Raw genomic sequence first — 26,074 nt, forward strand, 5'->3', positions numbered from 1 at the left:
TTGTATACATAAACCACATCTTCTTTATCCATTCATCTTTCGTTGGACACCGAGGCTCCTTCCACAGTTTGGCTATAGTGGCCATTGCTGCTAGAAACATCGGGGTGCAGGTGTCCCAGCGTTTCATTGCATTTGTATCTTTGGGGTAAATCCCCAACAGTGCAATTGCTGGGTCGTAGGGCAGGTATATTTTTAACTGTTTGAGGAACATCCACACAGTTTTCCAGAGTGGCTGCACCAGTTCACATTCCCACCAACAGTGTATGAGGGTTCCCTTTTCTCCGCATCCTCTCCAACATTTGTTGTTTCCTGCCTTGTTAATTTTCCCCATTCTCACTGGTGTGAGGTGGTATCTCATTGTAGTTTTGATTTGTATTTCCCTGATGGCAAGTGATGCAGAGCATTTTCTCATATGCTTGTTGGCCATGTCTATGTCTTCCTCTGTGAGATTTCTGTTCATGTCTTTTGCCCATTTCATGATTGGATTGTTTGTTTCTTTGGTGTTGAGTTTAATAAGTTCTTTATAGATCTTGGAAACTAGCCCTTTATCTGATATGTCATTTGCAAATATCTTCTCCCATTCTGTAGGTTGTCTTTGAGTTTTGTTGACTGTATCCTTTGCTGTGCAAAAGCTTCTTATCTTGATGAAGTCCCAATAGTTCATTTTTGCTTTTGTTTCTTTTGCCTTTGTGGATGTATCTTGCAAGAAGTTACTATGGCCGAGTTCAAAAAGGGTGTTGCCTGTGTTCTTCTCTAGGATTTTGATGGAATCTTGTCTCACATTTAGATCTTTCATCCATTTTGACTTTATCTTTGTGTATGGTGCAAGAGAGTGGTCTAGTTTCATTCTTCTGCATGTGGCTGTCCAATTTTCCCAGCACCATTTATTGAAGAGACTGTCTTTCTTCCAATGGATAGTCTTTCCTCCTTTATCGAATATTAGTTGCCCATAAAGTTCAGGGTCCACTTCTGGATTCTCTATTCTGTTCCACTGATCTATGTGTCTGTTTTTGTGCCAGTACCACACTGTCTTGATGACCACAGCTTTGTAGTACAACCTGAAATCTGGCATTGTGATGCCCCCAGATATGGTTTTCTTTTTTAAAATTCCCCTGGCTATTTGGGGTCTTTTCTGATTCCACACAAATCTTAAAATAATTTGTTCTAACTCTCTGAAGAAAGTCCATGGTATTTTGATAGGGATTGCATTAAACGTGTAAATTGCCCTGGGTAACATTGACATTTTCACAATATTAATTCTGCCAATCCATGAGCATGGAATATTTTTCCATCTCTTTGTGTCTTCCTCAATTTCTTTCAGAAGTGTTCTATAGTTTTGAGGGTATAGATCCTTTACATCTTTGGTTAGGTTTATTCCTAGGTATCTTATGCTTTTGGGTGCAATTGTAAATGGGATTGACTCCTTAATTTCTCTTTCTTCAGTCTCATTGTTAGTGTATAGAAATGCCACTGACTTCTGGGCATTGATTTTGTATCCTGCCACGCTACCGAATTGCTGTATGAGTTCTAGCAATCTTGGGGTGGAGACTTTTGGGTTTTCTATGTAGAGTATCATGTCATCGGCGAAGAGGGAGAGTTTGACTTCTTCTTTGCCAATTTGAATGCCTTTAATGTCTTTTTGTTGTCTGATTGCTGAGGCTAGGACTTCCAGTACTATGTTGAATAGCAGTGGTGAGAGTGGACATCCCTGTCTTGTTCCTGATCTTAGGGGAAAGGCTCCCAGTGCTTCCCCATTGAGAATGATATTTGCTGTGGGCTTTTCATAGATGGCTTTTAAGATGTCGAGGAATGTTCCCTCTATCCCTACACTCTGAAGAGTTTTAATCAGGAATGGATGCTGTATTTTGTCAAATGCTTTCTCTGCATCCAATGAGAGGATCATATGGTTCTTGGTTTTTCTCTTGCTGATATGATGAATCACATTGATTGTTTTACGGGTGTTGAACCAGCCTTGTGTCCCAGGGATAAATCCTACTTGGTCATGGTGAATAATTTTCTTAATGTACTGTTGGATCCTATTGGCCAGTATCTTGTTGAGAATTTTTGCATCCATGTTCATCAGGGATATTGGTCTGTAATTCTCCTTTTTGGCGGGGTCTTTGTCTGGCTTTGGAATTAAGGTGATGCTGGCTTCATAGAACGAATTTGGAAGTACTCCATCTCTTTCTATCTTTCCAAACAGCTTTAGGAGAATAGGTATGATTTCTTCTTTAAACGTTTGATAAAATTCTCCTGGGAAGCCATCTGGCCCTGGACTCTTGTGTCTTGGGAGGTTTTTGATGACTGCTTCAATTTCCTCCCTGGTTATTGGCCTGTTCATGTTTTCTATTTCTTCCTGTTCCAGTTTTGGTAGTTTGTGGCTTTCCAGGAATGCGTCCATTTCTTCTAGATTGCCTAATTTATTGGCGTATAGCTGTTCATAATATGTTTTTAAAATCGTTTGTATTTCCTTGGTGTTGGCAGTGATCTCTCCTTTCTCATTCATGATTTTATTAATTTGAGTCTTCTCTCTCTTCTTTTTAATAAGGCTGGCTAATGGTTTATCTATCTTATTAATTCTTTCAAAGAACCAACTCCTGGTTCTGTTGATCTGTTCCACAGTTCTTCTGGTCTCGATTTCGTTGAGTTCTGCTCGAATCTTTATTAACTCCCTTCTTCTCTTGGGTGTAGGATCTATTTGCTGTTTTTTCTCTAGCTCCTTTATGTGTAAGGTTAGCTTTTGTATTTGAGTTCTTTCCAGTTTTTGAATGGATGCTTGTATTGCGATGTATTTCCCCCTTAGGACTGCTTTTGCTGCATCCCAAAGATTTTGAACGGTTGTATCTTCATTCTCATTAGTTTCCATGAATCTTTTTAATTCTTCCTTAATTTCCTGGTTGACCCTTTTATCTTTTAGCAGGATGGTCCTTAACCTCCATGTGTTTGAGGTCCTTCCAAACTTCTTGTTGTGATTTAGTTCTAATTTCAAGGCATTATGGTCCGAGAATATGCAGGGGACAATCCCAATCTTTTGGTATCGGTTCAGACCCGATTTGTGACCCAATATGTGGTCTATTCTGGAGAAAGTTCCATGTGCGCTTGAGAAGAATGTGTATTCAGTTGAGTTTGGATGTAAAGTTCTGTAGATATCTGTGAAATCCATCTGGTCCAGTGTATCATTTAAAGCTCTCGTTTCTTTGGAGATGTTTTGCTTAGAAGACCTATCGAGTATAGAAAGAGCTAGATTGAAGTCACCAAGTATAAGTGTATTATTATCTAAGTATTTCTTCACTTTGGTTAATAATTGATTTATATATTTGGCAGCTCCCACATTCGGAGCATATATATTGAGGATTGTTAAGTCCTCTTGTTGAATAGATCCTTTAAGTATGATATAGTGTCCCTCTTCATCTCTCACTACAGTCTTTGGGGTAAATTTTAGTTTATCTGATATAAGGATGGCTACCCCTGCTTTCTTTTGAGGACCATTCGAATGGTAAATGGTTCTCCAACCTTTTATTTTCAGGCTGTAGGTGTCCTTCTGTCTAAAATGAGTCTCTTGTAGACAGCAAATAGATGGGTCCTGCTTTTTTATCCAGTCTGAAACCCTGCGCCTTTTGATGGGGTCATTAAGCCCGTTCACATTCAGAGTTACTATTGAGAGATATGAGTTTAGTGTCATCATGATATCTATTCAGTCTTTGTTTTTGTGGACTGTTCCACTGAACTTCTTCTTAAAGGGGAATTTTAAGAGGCCCCCTTAAAATTTCTTGCAGAGCTGGTTTGGAGGTCACATATTCTTTTAGTTGCTGCCTGTCTTGGAAGCTCTTTATCTCTCCTTCCATTTTGAATGAGAGCCTTGCTGGATAAAGTATTCTTGGTTGCATGTTCTTCTCATTTAGGACCCTGAATATATCCTGCCAGCCCTTTCTGGCCTGCCAGGTCTCTGTGGAGAGGTCTGCTGTTACCCTAATACTCCTCCCCATAAAAGTCAGGGATTTCTTGTCTCTTGCTGCTTTAAGGATCTTCTCCTTATCTTTGGAATTTGCAAGCTTCACAATTAAATGTCGAGGTGTTGAACGGTTTTTATTGATTTTAGGGGGGGATCTCTCTATTTCCTGGATCTGAATGCCTGTTTCCCTTCCCAGATTAGGAAAGTTTTCAGCTAGAATTTGTTCAAATACATATTCTGGCCCTCTGTCCCTTTCGGCGCCCTCGGGAACCCCAATTAAACGTAGGTTTTTCTTCCTCAGGCTGTCGTTTATTTCCCTTAATCTATCTTCATGGTCTTTTAATTGTTTGTCTCTTTTTTCCTCAGTTTCCCTCTTTGCTATCAACTTGTCTTCTAGGTCACTCACTCGTTCTTCCACCTCGTTAACCCTCGTCGTTAGGACTTCTAGTTTGGATTGCATCTCATTCAATTGATTTTTAATTTCTGCCTGATTAGCTCTAAATTCTGCAGTCATGAAGTCTCTTGAGTCCTTTATACTTTTTTCTAGAGCCACCAGTAGCTGTATAATAGTGCTTCTGAATTGGCTTTCTGACATTGAATTGTAATCCAGATTTTGTAACTCTGTGGGAGAGAGGACTGTTTCTGATTCTTTCTTTTGAGGTGAGGTTTTCCTTCTAGTCATTTTGCTCAGTGCAGAGTGGCCAAAAGCAAGTTGTATTGGGAAAAAGAGAAAAAGAGAGGAGAGAAAGAAGGAAAGAAAAGAGAAAGAGAAAAAAAAAAGGGAAGAAAAAGAAAAAAAAAACGAAAAAAAAAAAAAGAAGAAAAAGAGAAAGAAAAAGAAAGGAGAAAAAAAGGGGGTGGGGGAAGGAAACAAATCAAAAAGCAAAACAAAATAAAAACAAAAACAAAAACAAAACAAAACAAAAAAAAAAAAAGAAGAACCACCGGGGAGTATCTTCTGATTCTGTGTTCTTTAAGTCCCTTGGCTTCTCCTGGAAGTTGTCCGTCTAGCTGGTGTTCTGGGGGAGGGGCCTGCTGTGCTGATTTTCAGGTGTGAGCACTTGGGGGAGCTGCTGTGCCCCTGCCTGGCGCAGGGCTCAGTGGGGGTTGTTTACCCCGTGAGGCCGCAGGAGGAACAGCCCCAGTGGCGGGGCAGCTCTGGAAACCTGGAGTCAGCTCCGGCAGGAACTCCGTCTGCAGGGCCTGGAGGCTCCGGGGCGGGGCCGCTGATGTGCTCAGCTCGGGGCAGGAGCGTCCTCGCTGTCCTGGGCCCTCCCGGCCTCTGCCTGTCCCGGGGGAGGCGGGATCCTGGGCTGTGTCCCGGCGCCCTGTGCTCCGGAGCCTGCGCTGTTGGATTCGCGCTCCCGGGCCGCGCAACCCCCTCCGCGGAGCCGCCGCCTGAGCCCCTCCGAGCTGCTCTTGGAACCGCGCAGCCCCCTCCGCACGGAGCCTCTTCCTGCCCGAGCCCCTCCGAGCTGCTCCCGGGGCCGCGCAGCCCCCTCCGCGGAGCCGCCGCCCGAGCCCCTTCAGCTGCTCCGGGTCCCGCCGGGTCCCGCCGTGCGCGCTGCAGCCCTTAGGGAGCTCGGCGCACTCTCCTGGGTGCGCAGTTGCTCTGTTACTGTCCCCGGGAGCCCGAGGGCATCCCCGCCCTCCTGGGTCCTGCTCCACCTCCCTGCGAGCCCCTTTCCCCCGGGAAGGTCGGTGCAGCTCCTGCTCCTCCGGGACGGGGCTCTCCTGTCCTGGGGACACTCGCCCCGGCCTCAGCCCGGCTCCTCGCGGGGCCCCTCCCCCTTGGAGGCCTTTGTTCCTTTATTTCTTTTTCCCCGTCTTCCTACCTTGATAGAAGCGCGAACTCTTCTCACTGTAGCATTCCAGCTGGTCTCTCTTTAAATCTCAGGCCGAATTCATAGATTTTCAGGATAATTTGAAGGTTTTCTAGGTAGTTTGGTGGAGACAGGTGATTTGGGGACCCTACTCTTCCGCCATCTTGCTCCTCCCCCCACAATGCAACATATTATATAAAATTTTCCCTATCATCCTATCCTTTGGCACACAATTTCCACAAATATTCACACCTACATCAATTTGAAATATTCATCACAAAGAACGAACTGGTGTAGACATATTATTGTCATTGTCGTCGAACACTGCTATTAAGGACGGTTCTGTGTTATGCATTAGTGTGTATTTTGGTGTATGCATAATATTATGTATCCCAGGACCCTGGATCATGACCCGAGCCAAATGGAGAAGCTCAACCAAAGGAACCACTATGGTGCCCATGTTATTACTGTTTTTACATTTGGGTCAAGATGACCCCTAGTTTACATTAACTTATGTGTACCACACATGTTTGACAGTTAAGTTTATTGAAACTGCACTCACACCAAGCATAGATACCATGTGTCTATGTACACATGTATGTGCATTATTGCCATTCCACTCATCATATACCTTATGCTGTACCTTTCACGCTGTGACTCTCAATGAATATGTGGAAGCCTGTCCCCTCCACCCCTTTTCAGAACTAGGGCTATTTGTAAATGATATGCATTCAGTATTTAAATCTTTCCCATACTGGATGATTTTTATAACAACAGATTCCTGGATAAATACAATAGAGTAAAAGACTCAAAGAAACAGAAGATAAAAATTGACTTACATTGTAAAGGATTGAAATCAAATTCAAAGATGGTTGAAATCAAGTGCAAAACCGACCAAAAGAGATGAAAGCATATGTGGATCTACAGAAGTAGAAATAGGTTTGGAAGACATAAGACGTTAGAAACATTCAGTTGGGGATTCACAACAATGTCTATGAGTGAAGGGAACCGATTTTTGGATTCGATGTACACACCAGTTCTATTTTACATTGATTATTTCATGTTGCTTAAGTTGCCATTTCCTTTTATAAAGTTTTTGTTTATTTGAGATGAGAGAGAGAGAGACAGAGTGAAAGCAAGAGAGAGTATATGCTAGGTGAGGTAGAGAAAAGATAGAAGCACAAACCCACTGAGCAGGGTGCCCAAAGAGGAGAGGGATCACAGGCCCATGGACCTTGGCCTGAGCTGAAGGTTTTTCCTCATCCACCAATGACGATGGCTAAGCAGTGTTTCCATTATGCTTATTACACAGTCATTACCATTCAGTCTTCTCCTGGATCCATATAAAGAGTGATCTCACAAATATCTGAGCACCACCAACAATGCACTGATAGTTATACTTTGCCCTTCTAGATGTTACAAAGTCTGTGGTTCTGGATATTTTCATCAAATCTAAGTGAATGATTCTCCACCCACTTGTATTATAAGCCTGCCCCATTTGCCAGAATAAGAAAGGCTCCTCTCTTAGTTCTTCTCTTTATGAAGTGAATAAACATATGATAAGGAACAATATAGTTTTCAGAGTAAGTACCAATTTGGTGCGTTGTTGGAAGGGGAGCATGTTAACTGTGCAGTAAGGGACATTTGCTCAGGAGCACTTTCTCACCCCCTTGAATTCTGTATTTGGAATTGCTGCTTCAGTCACCTTGAGACATCTATCCCCCAGGAAAAGCTCATGCTTTCTCCATGGGTGCAATCTGTTTTCCTTTGGGGGCCTTTGGCACTACTACTGTTGCTCATTTCATGTCAATACTTTCCAGAGGAACCAATGACAAAGTACTCACATGAACTGACAGCCATTTATCCGACTTTTGTAACTGTAGGTCATGTCCAAAATCATCCAAACTGATATGTATTCTGGAATCAGTCTGTTGCTTGGGAAAATCTGTAAATATTAGGGCAGATGATGCATCCTTGCTACACTGAGTCTGGACAGACACCCAGATTCCATCTTGCTGAAGCTTCAGAGTGTGTGAGATAGGCAGCTTTCCCACTTGAGAAAATAGGTCCATGGTCCTACACTCCTAGGAAACCAATGTATTCTCTTTCAGTGGAGTGTGTATGAGTGCAAAGGTTTGGGGAAGGTGACTTGTTGACTCTATGTCGTGTGTAAGAGTGTGATTGTGAGTGTGTATGTGTGTGTGAGAAAGAGAGAGAGAGACAAGGAGATTGAGGCATAGAGAGAAAATAAAGAGACACAGAGAAATACAGGAAAGGGAGAATGAAAGAGACAGAGGTACTGACAAATCACGATAGCCTCAGTAAACACTCTCAAAACAAAACAAAACAAAACAAAACAAAACAAAACACCTCATTAACAGCACATTTCAGAGTCCTGAGACCATGGGTGGCCCAACAGTACAGATCAACCCATGCTTTATAACCAAATGCCTCCATATTCTCTGGCCCTCCATGATAATGTGCAAAAGTCCCAATATTTGTCCCTAATTTTCTTCAAGATCTAATTTATTATTTGAGAGAAAGAGAGCAGGAGAGGTTGATAAGGGCAGAAGGAGAGAGAAAAACACACCCTTTGCTGAGCAGGGAACCCAACACTAGGCTTGATTCCAGGTCACAGAAAGCCTGACCTTCGCTGACGGCAGACTCTTAAATGCCTGAACAACTCAGGCACCCGTGCCTGAGTTATTCTTCAGTGGCATGAAAATGTACTGAGGGGTACTCTGTGTCTTTCTAGATGCACCCTCTGATCCTTTGGTCATTACACTCTCTCAGATGATCAGAGTGGAAGTGAAAATTAATGTTTTCAAGGAGACCTTGAATATCTTTTTTTCAAATGATTTTTAAACTTTATTTATTCATGAGAGGGGGGGCATTGAGAGAGAGGCAGGGAGAGAAGCAGGCTCCATGCTGGGAGCCCAATGCAGGACTCAATCCAGGGAATCCAGGATCATGCCCTGGACCAAAGGCAGGAGCCAAACCACTGAGCCACCCAGGGATCCCGGACTTTGAATATCCTTAACCAAGGAATAAATGTTGCTTTCTTGGTTGCTTTTCACACCAATTCCGATGAAAATCAGATAGTGTTCATTTGAGGTGAAATAAAAAATCTTCCTCCTGGGAAGTGTGCTGAGTGGTTGCCTCTAGCCAAGCATTACATTTTTTGAGAGGATTTTTATGGTTGGCCATACCAAAGCTGGAAATAAACAGCATGACAGGGCACTTTCCTTCAAAAACAGTTTCTCCTGCTTGCTTCAATATGTTGTAGTTACCATCCCTACTGGGCTGGAGAGACACATCCTTCAGGAAAAGCAACTTCCTCCAGTCATACTCTGATGCTTTTGGGCACCAGAATCTCAAAAATTATGTTCCATCTGGCTTCCTCAAATCATTGAGAGCTTTAAAATGAATGCAGACAGACAATATAATGGGAGCTGAGCCAAATGTTTTCTTTTCTGTACCTGCAAGTGACGTAAGAAACTAGTGATAGCAGTACATATTCTGGAACCAGGCTGTTCCTGTTTATAATCAGGAGCAACAACCTGAATCTGAGTTCTCACTGGAATTAGGATCAGAGCCGTAGAAGAAAAATTAAGTAGGAAAAGTCACAGAGAGTGACAAAATAAGAGATTCCTGCCATGGGAAACAAACAGAGGGTAGTGAAGAGGAGTTTGGTGGTAGAATAGGGTGTCTATTTGAAAGGCACTGAGAGTGGCACTTGATGGGATGTGAACTGGGTTTTATACTATATGTTGGCAAATCAAACAATTAAAAAAATACAGAAATTAACCACCAGAAAACAGGTCTTCCAGGTGAAGACACATGGTTATGCTTTTACAAGTAAACACATAGAATTCAGGTAAGGAGTTTGTATCCATGGACATAGGAGGAAGTGGACAGACATAGACTCTAGTGCTCAGTGAGTTCAGCCAAGGGATGGAGGCTGATTCCAGAGGTAAGGTGCTCTGTGCAGCTCCATTTTATGGTCCACAGGACATCAATTTGAGGTTTTCCCTGATGATCTTAGGTTCCTCAGTCCCAAACTGTATCTGTGTATTCATAATAAAGGTGACAGGAGGACTAACCCCTGGTGGTCACTGCAAAGTCATCAGCAAAGCCTCTCTCATTCCTTTTCCCCAAAGTATTTAGCCCTGAGAAGCCCATGTTCTAAAACCCCTGGGTAGAGATCAAGCCCCAGGTTGGAAAGGATCCTGATCAGCTTGTCTGGAGTCTTGGTCTCCAAACTCAACTAGGTACACACCCAGGCTCTAGCTTGCATCAGAAAGGAAAGAGTGAGCTCCTGAAGAGTGTGAGGTGTCCCCCCTCTGCCTCATTCATCTGACTATGAAGCAGCACATGTGCCTGGGGCCCTAGTCCTCTCCTCTACAAGAGGCCTCTGCTGGGATTCCTGTAGGACATGAATGTGGACCTTCCTGTCTGAGTACTGCCAGGATATCATGTAGTGCCTGCCTCATGGATAGGAGCCCAGAGACCAACGGAAATGAACAGTCATGTCAGGCCAGCAAATTCCACTGCAAGAACCCCAGGGCACGAAGGTCACAGCTTCCTCCTTTATAGATCCTAGACCTGAGCTATCCAAGGAGGAAGCTAATACCCAGACGTGCCTGCATATGTTGAAATTACATAGAGTCAGTGAAGCTCCATTCTTTTTTTTAAGATTTTATTTATTTATTATTATTTATTCATGACAGACATAGAGAGGCAGAGACACAGGCAGAGGGAGAAGCAGGCTCCATGCAGGTAGCCCAACATGGGACTCGATCCTGGGTCACCATGATCACACCCTGGGCCAAAGGCGGTGCCAAACCGCTGAGCCACCAGGGATTCCCTCCATTCTTTATCATACAACCGCACGTCTGGTGTCCAGTACAGTATTTTTAAAAAACAGATTTTTTCCATTTTCACGAATGGCTCTCCTGGGCAGCTGTTCTCTGTCTGACACAGTGACTCTTGTGGACTTCCTCTAACCTGGTGTTTGGCCATCACCTATCATGGGCGGATCTCAGGTGAATCCATGTCAAAATGAGACCTATGGTGATCTTGTGGAAATGAGGAAATGCCATGTGAGGGGGGTCTTTTCTCTCAAGAAAACTTTGCAACTGTGGCCAAAGTCTTGTTGAAGGGCTCTAACTCCCAAAGCCCACAGAAGTCTGAAGATCTCAAGAAGGAACAGGTGTTGAGATGGCTTCCTGAAGAGGCCTTAGCTGGAGTAGCAGGAATATGGGCCTCCACTCTCTAATCACATGGAGAATACTGAGGATGCAATTACTAAAGATGAAGAATCCTTTGGTAGGGTACTAGAGTGAGGCATGAATCAAAGGGTAGGGTCCCTGGGAGCAGTGGGATTATACCTGTTATTTGTAGAATGAGGGTGGGCAGGGTGATATCAAGATGAAGCATTGGAATACAATTGTTTCTCCCTTTTTTCTTTTATTTAATAATAAATTTATATTTTATTGGTGTTCAACTTGCCAACATACAGAATAACACTCAGTGCTCATCCCATCAAGTGCCCCCCTAAGTACCGTCACCCATTCACCCCTACCCACCTCCTATCCCCTTCCACCACCCCTAGTTCATTTCCCAGATTTACGAGCCTTCATGTTCTGTCTCCCTTCTGATATTTCCTACCCATTTCTACTCCCTTCCCCTCTATTCCCTTTCACTATTATTTATCTTCCCCAAATGAATGAGACCATATAATGTATGTCCTTCTCCAATTGACTTATTTCACTCAGCATAATTCCCCTCCAGTTCCATCATGTTGAATCAAATGGTGGTTATCTGTCGTTTCTAATGCCTCAGTAATATTCCATTGTATACATAAACCACATCTTCTTTATCCATTTTCTTTCAATGGACACCAAGTCTCCTTCCACAGTTTGGATATTGTGGACATTGCTGCTATAAACATCGGGGTGAAGTTGTCCCGGCATTTCATTGCATCTGTATCTTTGAGGTAAATCCCCAGCAGTGCAATTTCTGGGTCATAAGGCACCATACTACCCTGAACACACCGGATCTCATCTGATCTCGGAAGCTAAGCAGGGTCGGGCCTGTTGGGTACTTGGATGGGAGTCCCTTTTTTCCTTTTATTAAAATAAATTATGAGAGAGAGACAGAGAGAGGGAAAGAGATAGAGAAGAGCAGAGGGATAGAGAGAGGGATATTCACAACCCACACTGAACAGGGAGCCTGACATAGGCCTACACTTAGGATCTTGGGATAAATGATTCAAGCTGCAGACAGACAGTCAAAAGGTGTTCTTCTTTTGTCTATTCTATCATTAATAGTAGGTTTATTTGGATTAAATAGTAATAAACATTCAGACCTGGGATTCTGTTATGCAGTTGGTCATATTCTTTTTTATTTTTATTTAATTATCATTCCTGAAGACCAGTTCCTGCTCCCTTTGCCACTGGGAAACACTAACATCCTTCCTTATATTTGGATAGTATCTCTTGGTAATAGAGCAGGAGAGGTTTTGTTTCAGGTTATGACCTTTGGTCATGGATGGAGCCAATCTCATGAAATATAGGTCTGACACACATCAGAACTTGCACAAATATTGCATCTGTTGGAGTCAGGTGCTGGCACAGCCAGGGACTCACTCTGCACCTATATATTACACAGCACTAGTGCTGGGCTACCCTTGTTCTGCCCAGGCATGTAAGGGAGCTCTAAGGATGGGCATCACAGAAATGGATCCTCACAACACATGCCTCTTCTTCCAGCAGAAGTGAGGTGGGAGGGACAGCCCGAAGCACAGTTCCCTCCTCCTCTTCTTGCATAATCTTTAGTGATGGGAAAAGAATAAAACCTGTACTTCCCTTCCTGTGAGAGAGGCTTGAGTTCAGCCATCCTAGGCCTTGGCTGGGTGCAGGGAATCTAGAGGAACAGTGTGAAATCTGCTGGGCTGGTGACACACACTTGTGCTAAAGGTCCTCTAGAGCTATTCTCATGGTCTAACCAGGCCCAGGACACAGGCTTTAAGCAGGGTGGCCAGCGTTTCTGTTCCTGTCTGTTGACACTACTATAACTACAGAGTACAGGGCCTGCTCCCCATACCAGGGTCTGGGCCCAGCCTCAGATTTTCCCTCATGCCTGCCTGGAGTCAATGGCCTAGCCATTCTTGGGACCAGGGCAAATTCTGGCTTGAGGTGATAATGATGATGCCTCACCAGCTTTATCAAACCTATCACCCCAGATTTAGACTAAAGGAAACTGGGCAAGATTCCTTACCTCTGGCATCACATTCATCTTGTCTATGGGCTATGATATGTATGGGCTGTTCTAGAGATTCAGAGTGTCCCAGATTTAGGAGTCTCTCATGGTTTGTGTCACTCTCTAATTTTTCCCACTCAATCCCACTCCTTTCCCTCATAATCCAATTCACTATTTCTTATATTCCAGGAGAAGGGCATTTGATGGGAGGAGCACTGGTTGGTACACTATATGTTGGCATATTGAATTTACATAACACTAAATAAATAAACATTTAAAAAATAAAGGTTAAGTTTGTGTCAAAACCTAAGAGAACCCCAAGCACAAAGCACTCATGATAACTCAGGGGGATGTCGCCCCCATGGCCACACACAGCCCCAGCTCCTAAGCCCACAGGCCCCTTGCAACTAATCCAGTGCTGCTTGGATTGGCTCCTTGACTAACTGATTAAGGAGGGTCATGTAATAAGCAGATCATTCCCCAAGCATTCCCATGCCACAAAATATAATGGTTGAGCAATTTTGAGCAATTAATGTTTGTGAAATAGAAGAGAGTGAAGCAGGAGTGAGCAGAAAGAGGGAGGAAAATGTGGGAAGAGAAAGGCATAGGCAATTTTGTGGCTTCTTTTTTCAAAAGATTTTATTTTTATATTAATGAGAGACACAAAAAGAGAGAGAGAGAGAGAGAGAGGCAGAGAGACAGGCAGAGGGAGAAGCAGGCTCCATGCAGGGAGGTTGATGTGGGATTAGACTTGGGTCTCCAGAATCAGGCCCTGGGATGAAGGCGACACTAAAGCGCTGAGCCACCCTGGATGCCCATGGTAGCTTCTTTGGTTTTTTTTATTTTATTTTTTTTATTTTTATTTATTTATGATAGTCGCACAGAGAGAGAGAGAGAGGCAGAGACATAGGCAGAGGGAGAAGCAGGCTCCATGCACCGGGAGCCCGACGTGGGATTCGATCCCAGGTCTCCAGGATTGCGCCCTGGGCCAAAGGCAGGCGCTAAACCGCTGAGCCACCCAGGGATCCCCCATGGTAGCTTCTTTGAAGGATGGAATGACAAGCCTTCTTTCCTGGTTGAGGATATGGAATCTGAGACCAGAGAAGGCACAGAGACACTGGAGGCCATTCCTCCCATAAAGTTGAAAGGATCGCGAATCCAGAGTTGTATAGGTGAGGAGAGTAGAGCAGAAGCAAAATTTAGTTTGGGGAGAGGATATCGATCCTAGGAGCTGTGACTAACATCATCTTCTCCCCTTTACTGTCCCCTCTTTTGTTCCCAGGCCACCCACACCCCATTCCTATGCTGTTGTGCAAGGAAGATGGTGACTGCAAAAACTCAGATCCATAAATCAACATCATATGTAATGTATTTCCTCTTATTCCTTTTACACTATTTTGTTATTTAAGTAGTTATTTATTATATTTTGATAGAGAGAGAGACTCTTTGGGTGGAGGGGCAGAAGGTGAGAGATAATGCAACGAAGATTGCCTGCAAATCCTGTTATTGAGTTCAAACCAGCACCCTGAGTTCAGGACCTGTGTCAAAGTCTTGAATAAGACATCTAACCTACTGAGTCACCAGGCACCACTGACCTCTCCCTTCATGATATGCTCCTTGGTAGTATCTTCATCTTGCACATTTGCTCTCATCCAGCACTTGAAAACTTTGGATCTTTAAATGTATAATCTCTTTTCATCCATGCTCAACAACTTCCCCAGCCTTCTCCAGGTAGGTGGTCCCAAGTCTACTAGGAAATTTGAAAGTATAAATCATAGCCAGATAGTTCATTCAGAGAGATTTATGACCCACAGCCAAGCAAGGAACCAGGCCATTATCTTACAGTCAGTCAAGAGAGAAGGAATTGTCTATAAAAGTTAGAGGATATGACTTTTGGTGACTGTATCCAGCACCTGTGCATGGTTTACACCAGAACCTTCAGTCCAACTGGTTCAAGCTTCTAGAATAACTCTTAGATCATTCTTGTAATAGGCTCAGGATTTTACATCATAACCACTGCTCACTTAGAACCCTGTATAACTGAGAGCTTTCCTAACACTTGTCCAAATTTCCTACCTAGGACCCACCAATCAGAAAGAATCACCATTTACCATCACATAGGGTGCCTCACTTCTGGACAGCTCACTATAGCCTCTCCATACAATAGCTTCTCATCAAGGCATAACTTAAGCCTTCCTTTTACCCCCTTGAGTGAGTGTGCAACCATCCTTCTGATGCTGGGGCTCTGCTCAACACAAATAATACTGAATGACTCCCTGCTATAACAAGAACCGAGTCAATATTCTTTATTTTCATTTGGTTGGCCATTGTTCATTGTACAGGCAATCACAAGGGATCCATAAGATTTCTTCAGAGCCTCCTGTTGCTTTGAGCAAGGGTAGTGCTCAAAGAGCCTCCCTGTGCCTTGCTCCTTGAAGCTATTGAGTCCATGATGATATGAAGAGGGGGCCCTGGATTGGAAATTTGTTCTCTGAGGCAGTTCCTAGGCAGATTGTAATGAGTCTGGCATCTGGGACTTGTTTTTGTTCCCATTTCTTTGGACTCTTTAGTGGAATCAGACTATGCCTATAGGTCTCCTCATGCTGTGTTGTTTGGTTACCACTTTGTGCTTTGCTGTGTAAAACTGGTTTCTGTCATAAGAAGTAAAATCTGAGCATAAAGGCAGGAATCATGCCCTGTGAGTCTTCTCTGAGCCAGCCTCACAGAGCAATGAGTGTGAGGATCTCACAGGACTGGCATCCACCCTGAAGAAGAACTTTGCTGAGGATCAGGAATCCTATTAGTTGAGGTTCTCTGACTATTTAAGTTTTGTGTACTGAGAGTATTCATTCTGAGGTTGGGACTGCTGGGGTGGACAGATCATTGGCGATTTGTTCTGTGGTGTCCAGTTGTCATTTTGCATACTCATGGCCTGAGGTACACAAATGTGATATTTCCATCAAATGTCAACAGGTATATTAAGATCATCTAAACCTGAACCCTCTTCTCTACCTGAAAAAGTGTATGTTCCTCCAATGTCTGCTTCTCACATCTTAATTTTTGATCCTCACCACATCACCAATGATGTTTTGGGTTTTCAAGGCCAACTATAGATCACTGGAACTCAATGGAATCTCTCTAGAGAAATCTCTTAGAAAAGAATAAGATGAATGGGCAAGATGGTTGGTTAATACACTGAGGCCTCACAAACGATTTCAGCATCAAAAGTTGTTTCATTAACCATTTGTGGCCAAAGCTAAAGAACAATTTGATAAGGCAAGGCAACAATAAACTAGACCCACCTCTTTAGTAAATGCTCCCTCTTCCCTTCCTCAGCTGTTATTCTATCTCCACTTCTGTTCTTGTTGCCCTGGTCACTCTCCCTCCTGCATCTCCAAAATGCGGGGCTACAAAAAGAAGACACAAATGGGCAGTGGCATGAGCATAGATAATATTGAACACTAGCTTGAATTCATCAACACGTGTCAAGAAAACCAACCAATTCTCTAGGCTTTCATACTTAGAGGAAGTCAGAACAGTATCTTGGGGAAGCAACCTAGGGAGCTAACAATAATTGGGTTCACAATATAATAAATAATGGCATACATGATCCCTTTTGCCAAAAAATCCCTTCTCAAATCACCCAGAAACTATGACTGGCTTGGTGATAGCAGGCAGCCTTTCCTCAAGGGAAGCCATTTCTGACTTTTGGCAGCATTTTCTGAGGCAAACTATTAGACTGTAGTGGGTGAAATGTGGACAGAATTACTCCAAATCTGTCTATATAGCCCTCCACCTCTTCAGATTCCTCCAGGGAAGGGCTTGGAACGAAGCTGCAACTGTGCCTGCACAGCAGCCCTCTGGGTAAGGGAGAGGATTCTTTCTCAGAATCCTTTAATCAAATGGGTTTGGGAACAACTGGAGGCAGGAGGGAACTATCAGTGGAGAAATATCACTTTCATTCTGAAGGAACTGATGAAGCAAGGGTCCTAGGATCAGAGTAGTTTCCAGTTCAGAGTCCCACATGTGGAGGATCAGGAACAAGGCTTAAATGTATTACTACTGTTACTAAACATAAGGAATAAATTTAGAGGTTCCCCACACACATAGAAATGTGGACAAGGTGCATTGGATTGTGTTTAAATGGCCTTGTCCCAGAGACTGAATCCCCATCTGCTGACACATAGTTGTTAAAACTTCAGCAATTTTGCCCCCATACCTTCTTTTACACCAACTGCTTGTTCCTGCAAGAACTCCATGCTGTGGAACTTAGAACTTTTAATGTACCCTATGTATGCAGGTTCAAGTTCTATCAATTTTTATTCATCTTTTGTTTTCCTATTCCTCTTGTGATAGTACAATATCTCCTGATCTGTTTTCATGTCCACTGTCGACTTTGTTTCTTCATCATATTTCTGTGCCTAATCCGGTGAATTTTCAACCTGGATAGTGCGTGTCAAGTTTTAAAATTTGCATTTGGTCTTCTGACAGGAAGATGACCAGAGCTCTTTCTACAGTAATGAGTTTCCCATGTTTACAACCAAAATGCTAAGGCAACAAATGATTGGGTCTCTGTGGAAACAAACCTGGACCATGATATTTCATGCTTGGGGAAAAACCAAAATTCAACCCGTAAATGAGACAATTGAGAGTAACTAGGATATTCATTCCTTAAGTTGATTCAAGAAAAGGTATTCCAGGAACATCAAGTTAGTTTATTCAGGTATATGTCTGGTATCCGGATTAATCTCCGGTCATGATCTCAGGTCATCAGATTATCCTAGTTTGGGCTATATGCTGCAGGTGAAGCCTTCTTAATATTCTATTTCCCTTTTCCTCTACTTCTCTCCTCCTTACACTTTCTCTTTTGCTTTCTTTAAAAGAAGAATATGAATAAAAATAAGAATAAAAATAAATAATAATAATCATAATAATAATGAAGAAGAAGAAAGAAGAATCATTTTTCTTCTACCTTAATGAAGACGAAAATGAAAGCCATATTATTTATGTTTCATATGTGAAATTTGTAATTTAAATGGCCAGTCATTAGTTTATAGCCAAAAGGGTAAAACTGCTTTTACCACTCAAAATTGGTCAGATTAAAAGACAGGTGTTGTGAAGATAATATTTGTACACTAGTCTGTGTAGATATTAACAACAGAAAATCTCTGATTATGTTTTTATTTTTTTTTATTTTTTATTTTTTTCATTTATTTATGATAGTCACACAGAGAGAGAGAGAGAGAGGGGCAGAGACATAGGCAGAGGGAGAAGCAGGCTCCATGCACCGGGAGCCTGACGTGGGATTCGATCCCGGGTCTCCAGGATCGTGCCCTGGGCCAAAGGCAGGCGCTAAACCGCTGCGCCACCCAGGGATCCCAGATTATGTTTTTAAAAACAGAACTTAATACTGAGATTAGGGTTAAAGTGATGTCATAATGCAGCTTATAATTTAAATTTCCTCATCACCCTATTCCTTGGTACACATTTCCCATGATCATACATGCCTCCTCTAGTGTGCAAATTTTAGCACAAAGAACAAACCAGTGTGGAAACATTATTATCAATGAAGTTGACCGCATATAATAAGGGCTACTCTGTGTTATGAATTCGTGTGTGTTTTGACAAACGCATAATATTATGTATCAAAGGACCCTGGGTTCATGATATGAACCCAAAGTAGACACCCAACCAAAGCAACCAGCCTGGTGCTCACATTATTACTGTTTTTTAATTGAAGTCAAGATGGCACACAGGGATACATTAGTTTCAGGTGCACCAAATAGGGATTCGATACTTTTATAGGTTAATACTGTGCTCACCATGAGTGTAGATATATGTGTCTCCATGGAGCACTATTACAATTCCATTTATCATATTCCCATGCTGTATTTTTTATCTCTGTAACTTCTTTAATGGATAATGGGGAGCCTGGCCTTCCTATTCTATTTCATTGTTATTGCTGTTGGTAAATGGTATACTTCCAGTATTTAAATCTGGAGGAATATTTTCTTCGTATCTGAATGGTGGTACACTTGGATGGCTCAGGGGTCGATCATCTGCCTTTAGCTCAGGTCATGGTCTCATGGGCCTGCTATCAAGTCCCACATCAGGCTTCCCACATTTTGCCTGCTTCACCTTGCCCACATCTCAACATCTATCTGTGTGGCTCTCATGAATAAATAAATAAAATCTATTTTAAAAAAACTGATTAGGGGACCCTTGGGGGGCTCAGTTGTTTAGTGCCTGCCTTTGGCCCAAGTCCCAGGATTGAGTCCTGTGTTGGGCTCCCAGCATGGAACCTACTTATGCTCTGCCTGTGTCTCTGCCTCTCTCTGTCTCTTTCTCTCTCTCTCTCCCTCTTTCTCTCTCTCATATAAATAAGTGAAAAAATCTTTAAATAAAACCTGATTAGTGAATAAATGCAAGAGACCACTAGAGTAAATAGAAAAAAATAGAATAATTGATAGAACTTAATCAAACATAATAAGATTATGGGCATAATCAAGTGAAAAAAGTTACAAAAGTCAAGAGAGTATGTGGATCTACAGAGACAGAAATGGTTATTCAGATGTTCAGAAGATAGGAGCTTTTAGTTGCATTTCACAACAAGCTACATGAGCCATGGGAATTCATCACTGGAATCGATGTGCAGATCGGTTCTCTTTGTGCATTGAGTATGTCAGGCTATTTGAGGTTGCCACTGACTTTTTTGAAAATTTTAATTATTTATCTGACAGAGCATAAGAAAAGAGAAGGGCAGAGGGAAAGGGAGAAGCACATTTCAAGCTGAGCAAAGCCCCAAATAGGGGATGGATTCCAGGACACTGTGACCTTGCCCTGAGCTGAAGGCTTTTCCTCATCCACCAAGAAGAATGGCCCTCAGACCCTCATATGATGCTTATTAATCACTAACTACAATACAGTCTTGCCCCGTATCCATATAAAAACAGTGATCTCTCAGTAATTCTTGATCACCACAGCCAATGCATTGACAGTTATTCTGTGTCCTTCTAAATATCACTAAGTGTGTGGTGCAGGAATTTTTCCACATGAAGTCAAAGAAGGAATCTCCAGTTTCTTCTATGGAATGCTTGCCTGTTCTCCTGAAGTAGAAATGGGGCTTTTTTCTTCTTTGGAGTGAATTCAGATATGACAAGGAATAGTGTATTTCTTTAGTTGTAAGGACCATTTACATGAGGTAGTTATAAACAGTGTAGAAGGGGACTTGTTTTTCATATAGTTTTTCCTTCTTGAGTTAAGAATTTAATCTTGATCCCTCAGTGAACTGGAGAGATCTATCCACCAGGAATATCTCATTCTTTCTCATGGGTAAAACCTGTGCTTCCTTTGGAGGTCTTTTGCCTTACTACTGTTGCTCATGTGCTGTTGAAGACTCACCAGGAGAACCAATGATAAAGTACACACATTCCTGTTCCTCATGGTATTCCCTTTTTTGTAAGTGCAGATCATCTCAGAAAGCAACAAAAGTAGTTTGTATTCTGGAATCAGTCTCTTGATGATGAAACCTCTAAATAATAAGGCACGTGGGCCAACATTGCTGTTCTCAGGACAGCCACCATGTTCCATATTCCTGGAGCTTGGGAGTGTATGAGATAGGAAGCTTTTCCAGGTCAGAAAATATGTCTATGATTCTAAAATTCTTGGAAGCTACTATATTCATTATTTGGTGTGGTTGTGAGTACATGAAGCTTAGGCTTGAGTGACTTGTTTAACACTGTGCAGTGCAATAGAGTTGTGTATGAGGGTGCATGTGTGACAGAGACACTTAATTGAGAGAATGAGACACAGATATAGACACTGAAATCCAGAGAAACAGAGAAGGAGAAAGAATAAGAGACTTCTCCAGGACATATGACCCAATGACACTGCACGATGGCCTCTCTCATCATTCTCAAAAAAATAAAAAATCCCATAACAGCATATTTTACAGCCCTAACATCATTAGTGGCCCAATAGTGGCAGTTCATTGCAAGCTTCATAACCAAAGCCATCATGTTCAGTAGGCTTCTATCCATAGTGAACCACTATCTGAGAATTGTTCTTTTAGTTTAGTAAAATTCTTCCTTATGTATCTAAGAGAAAAAGTGAGCAGGAGAAGGGAGAGGGATAGCTGGACAGATCAAGACAAACATGTTACTGATATAGGAGACCCACACTAGGCTGATTTCAGATCCCAGACAGCCTGATTTGAATCAAAGGAAGACTCTTAACTGACTGACTCAGGCACCACTACCAGAGTTATTCCTGTGCACGATGACCAATGTGCTCATGAATACAATGCGTCCTGCTAGAAGCACCCTATGATCCCTTCTGAATGGGAGTGTTCATCTAGAATTTCATAGAAGAAGATCAAATAAATATTGTCAACGTGAGCTTGAGTATCTTGGACCAATGATCCAATGTCTCATTCTTGGTTGTTAGCCACAGAAATTCTGATGAAAATCAGACACTTTCCATATGAGATGAAATACATAATCTTCCTGGAGGGAAGAGTGCTGAGTCGTCTCTTGCCAAGCATTACCTTATTTGAGAGGATGCTTACCTTTGGCAACACTGAAGCTGATTATAAAGTGTGTGATGGTGTATTTTCCCTCAACAAGTGTTTCTCTTGCTTGGTTGAGAAATGTTGTAGTCAACATCCTGAGTTGACTGGAGAGACACATTCTTTGGGACAAACAACTTCCTCCAGGTGTCCTTTCACTTTCTTTGGTGCATTATCTCAAACACTATGTTCCACCTGGCTTCCTAAAGTCATTCATAGTAGTAAAGATCAGATTTATTCTATGTAATACCATCTATTGATTAAAAACAATAAAAGACTTATATTTGCTAATGTTTTACACTAGATTAATGTCCAAATATTAGATTCAAATAAGTACCATTAATGACAATCACATTTGAGTTGTAGGGTGCTAGTGGAAACAATCAATTAATTCTCCTCCCAGGGGACAGTACATGATCCCATGTTAAGGATTCAGCTGAATGTTGTGTTCCTCCCTTCTGGGTAGCCAAATTCTCCTTCTTAACGTGTCCTGACTCATATTCTCTGTCTATTCCCATACTTTCGTCTTTCTGTCCAGTAAATTAATTAATTAATATATCCTAAGTAAAGAAAACTGAACATGTTTTGAAAATGCCTGTTGACTATTCTGGTTATAGAGTAACCTCTTACCAGAATATCGGATTTATTGTCATGTAAAACCAAAAGAATGTGGCTTAGTACTTTTCTGTTAAGAATGGGACAATGAACAAACTAGAATAATGATTCTCTTTTTTTTTTTTTTTTGAGCAACAGTGTGATAGAGATAGGGTGGGCACTGGAGGGAAGAGGAAAAGATGAAGGGATTCTTAACAGATTCCATATGCAGCACAGAGCGACTTCCAAAGCTACATCTCATGAGCACGAGAATATGATCTAGGGCAAAATCACAGTTGGACACTTACATAACTGAGTCAACCAGGTGTCATTAGCATAGTTATATTTAAATCCATGATGGAATTTCCATGGTAACTTCAAATGGGCCATTTATATGATCCTTTGTTTTCTCAACAGATGAATGTTCTGACTCACTTGAGGAAGCACACAGATTTTGACCCCTTGCTATGTATTATTTTTGGAGGCTCTTGAACTTAGACCCTTCGAAATGTAATGAAATAGAATGAAATGTTAATATCTTACTTTCAGAAGACCATGAGGAATGACTGATAATCTTTTCACAGTTCAAAACTTTGATCCCATTCTTCATTGTTTGCCTAGAAGAGCCACCTGATTCAGAAGATCTGATTCACTGGGGCTTTAAATAGGACATGTAATTACTGTATACTTAAAATATCCAAGAGAGAATGTAAAATGATGCAGTCACTATGACCAATAATACAGAAATCCCTCAAAAATATTTTTAAAAACTGAGATATGCAGCAGTATAATGACTTTCAGAAACAAATCTCAAAGATTGAAAGCTGAACTTCAGAGAGACATCAGTGCATATTCTGCAGTAAACACAAAAGATAAGATTATAGGAACTAATTCATGTTAATATGACTTTAAATTATAGTAGTTAAAAATATAGATTTCAAAAAGAAGAGGTGATAAAACAAGAAACTAGGTTAGATATGAATAAACAAAAAAAAAGAGGACAATTTTATCTTGAAAGAAAAACATCCTAAAAGGAAAACGATGAGTTGCTTTGCTATGTTCCTCCAGTGCTGGAAGTTCCAGTTCTGTTTCATCAGGAAATGTGCTGGTCACCCGTTCTTCCACGTGATCCTCCTAGGAAAGGCCTGCTGTACAGATTCTCAGATGTCTGTGCCTGGGTGGTGTTGCACCGACCTTGTCAGAGAATCAATATAAGCTGATTGCTCTGTGAGCATTTTATTTCCTGAAACCTTTCATACCCCTTTTCAGGGTGAGAGGGAAAAAGACAACGCTTCGATCTCCAGCCCAGGAGATGAATGAAGTGGTGATTGACAAATCTACAGACTCCAGTGGTGCCTGCCTCCTCCAATTCTCCCCTAGCAGATGTGGGGGAACACCGAAATGTGCAATTTGCTTAGGTTTCTTCAGGGAGCATCTTTGCTGCTCTTGCTGTCATCCCCTTTTCCTGGATGAGAGGGAAGATTGTCCCATTCTGTGGTGGCTGGTCCCCAAGAAGGAGAACGTTCAACCTGTCCATTGGTCACATAATATGCCTCCCAGAGGAAAGGAGAGGATGTGTTCCAGTCCCTTGTATGGACTCAACATGGAACATGGTCTCCTGGCCAAGCCTGAATCCATGGATGATGGCACCTCAAGCTGAACATTCTCCCAGGTTTGATGATCTAGCCCATTTCCCTGAACCAATACATGGGACTCTGCTGGTTCAGGTGTTTGGGTACTCTCTGGACTCCAGGAATATTGAGACCCACTCACTTACCTGTGATTCTGTGCCCTTTCACCTATGGCAGGACAGGGAAGTCTCTGGAAGAGCACATCTAAAGGTCCAGATTTTGAACTTCAGGGCTCTTTCACTTTCAAGCAACTGACTCACACAAGCTACCTCTCACCCCACCCATTATCCTCTGATTAATCCCTTCCATTTTGCTTTTCCATATCTCCTGGGCAAAAATTTTTCACTTTCCTATTTTTAGTGTCGGCCATACTTCCTTAGATTTCAGCTTGAATTCACTAGTGTTCAGGATGGCTTGATAGTTATGTAGCTAAGTTTAGGGGAGTAGCTGACATGAGGACCTCTGCTCCACCATCTATCATTCTTTTGAAAATAATTTTTGAGGTCTTAATCCAAACTAATTCAGATGGTTAGTCCATGAAACCTGTCTCTTTTCAAGAAATTCAAGGTTCTTTTGCAAATAAATTCAGCTTTATTTAGTATCATCCAAACTAGAAACTACAAAGCTGTCACTCTTTAAGTGAATGAAAATGAATCTTCAAATCAATCCGTACAAGGAATTGTTATTCTGTAATAAAAAGTGATTAAGCCTTGGAGAGCCTCTATGTCTCAGTTGGTTAAGATTGTGACTCTTGATTTTTGCCACAGATCATGACCTAAGATTCTTGAGATGAACCCACATGACAGACACTTGCTGTGTCTGGAGCCTGCTTAGGATTCTCTCTCCCTCCTGACAAAACATGAGAGATACCTAATTCTGGGAAGTGAACAAGGGGTAGGGGAAAGGAGTTGGGTGAAGGATTGGGGTGACTGGATTATGGGCACTGAGGGGAGCACTTGGCAGGATGAGTACTGGGTGTTGTGATATATGTTGGCAAATTGAACTCCAACAAAAAAATAAATAATAAATGCTACTTTATGACATACTCAACTTGGATTTTAAAGGACAAAAATATACTATTTTCCTGGAAAAAGGCGTCTGTTTGAATACCTTTATTATTATGTCCAATTCTGAATTTTTTAAAAGTTATTTAAGTTTGAACCTCCTAGAGTTTCATTGCTCTTTTTACATTGACCTCATAAGGTCCCATTTAGTGATGTGTCAGGGCAGATTTACACATGTCTCTATTCCTTCAGAAACATGTCCAGTTGATTAGTAGGACATGGCTGCTAGGAATATTTGAGAAACATTTGCCTTACCTTGTTGGTGAAAAATTTGGGTAATACCTAAGTGTTTTAAGATGTTACCATCTCTGCATGTACTAAACTAGTGCCTTCTAGTCTGGGTGCTAAAATTCCTAGATTTATGGGTATTTCAGCCCATAATTTACAGTGAAAGAACCAGTATTACCAAAGGGAATGGACTGGATTAACATTCTTGCTAGTGTGTACTTGCACCAAGGAACTCACAGGATTCTGAAAGTGTTTCCTACTTAAATGGATAGCTGAAAATATTTTCCTCTCTTTAAATAGGTTATATCTTAAATAATGAACTGTGTTCCAGCAAAATTTTAATATCTTTTGAACTCTATATTACTTATTGTGAAGATTGCGAGCAAATACAAGATTACATTTCACATTCTACATCTTTCTTTTTTTGCATGCCATTACTTTGAATCATGAACCATATTGCTTTCTCAGACTAACCTCTTTCATTTTGATGAATACACATAGCATTCATTGAGGTATTTTGAATGGCTTGAAAGGTCCATTATTATTTCATTCTTGTTTTATTATTTTCCTCTTGAAAGAGGGAAAGAGTGTATGTCTGGATGAGGGTATGGTTAGATGAGGATGAAGGGAATGTCTTAGTAGGATTGCTCAGCATGGAGCCTGAGGAGGGACTTGATCTCAGGAGCCTGAGATCATGACCCAAGGAAAAATCAAAGGCCTGGCACTCCCCCCATTCTCTGTATATCTCATTGACTGTTAATTTACTGTAGAAAAGAGGATCTTGTAGGTAACTTTCCAGATCAGTCCAAACAGCTTTTCCATTCAAAATACATCATCTGAATGTCCTAACCATGAGTTTGTATAAGCAGGTAATGGACAGATAGCAGCAGGTCATTCCTGCAACTAAAAGAATTCTAAATTGCATAGGAATATGCCTTTGCTTTTTGAGAGGG

General features: G+C 41.7%; 1 long non-coding RNA gene across 11 annotated transcripts in view; it reads right to left on the bottom strand.

Annotated features, from left to right (window-relative positions):
* Positions 1–26,074, bottom strand: part of LOC144291597 (uncharacterized) — a 63,099-nt gene that overhangs the window by 27,110 nt on the left and 9,915 nt on the right. For 4 of the 11 annotated variants that reach the window (XR_013358933.1, XR_013358932.1, XR_013358934.1 and 1 more), the window contains 4 exons: positions 22,507–22,699; positions 21,605–21,807; positions 16,341–16,445; positions 14,396–14,785 (listed from right to left, as the gene is read on the bottom strand). This is a non-coding gene — a long non-coding RNA (uncharacterized LOC144291597). Of the gene's footprint in view, positions 1–13,896; positions 14,169–14,395; positions 14,786–16,340; positions 16,446–21,604; positions 21,808–22,506; positions 22,700–26,074 lie in introns of those variants that run through there. The other 7 variants (XR_013358931.1, XR_013358940.1, XR_013358941.1 and 4 more) reach the window with 5 other exon arrangements.

This window comes from Canis aureus, chromosome 20 (assembly GCF_053574225.1).
Source record: "Canis aureus isolate CA01 chromosome 20, VMU_Caureus_v.1.0, whole genome shotgun sequence".
NCBI classification, from domain to species: Eukaryota; Metazoa; Chordata; class Mammalia; order Carnivora; family Canidae; genus Canis; species Canis aureus.